This window comes from Tigriopus californicus, chromosome 5 (assembly GCF_007210705.1).
Source record: "Tigriopus californicus strain San Diego chromosome 5, Tcal_SD_v2.1, whole genome shotgun sequence".
Lineage (NCBI taxonomy): Eukaryota > Metazoa > Arthropoda > Copepoda > Harpacticoida > Harpacticidae > Tigriopus > Tigriopus californicus.
Genome location: NC_081444.1, coordinates 9,918,304 through 9,918,714, shown reverse-complemented (window position 1 = coordinate 9,918,714; position 411 = coordinate 9,918,304).

Below are 411 nucleotides of genomic sequence, written 5' to 3'. Positions count from 1 at the left end.
CCGGCCAGTCATTCCGATTTGTTCCCTTTTTTATCATGAACTTCCACCATGGATGATCCTATTTTTGGTTCAAAAATCACAGAGTTAAATTTCTGTCTTTATCTCGACCTTCAATCCCTTTTCCTCTTATTACATAAGCCACTCGTAGCCAATTAGGTAACCATCAAATGCTGTGCATTTATATTTGTAAAACTAGCCTTGTCAAATCATTTGGATGTTATCCGAAGATTCCGGGCTCGGGCAAATGTTCCACTTCTGATCCTAGATGTATGAGAAATTTGTTGTGTTCACTCAATGCGCAGTACCTGAGCGCTCTTCTGGCCCTCTTTTCCGTTGCAAGGTTTTCGGTTTCTCAAGAAGTGAGAAACTATGGTCCTAAACGAGGAGAAGATGAAATAGGCGGATGGCCTT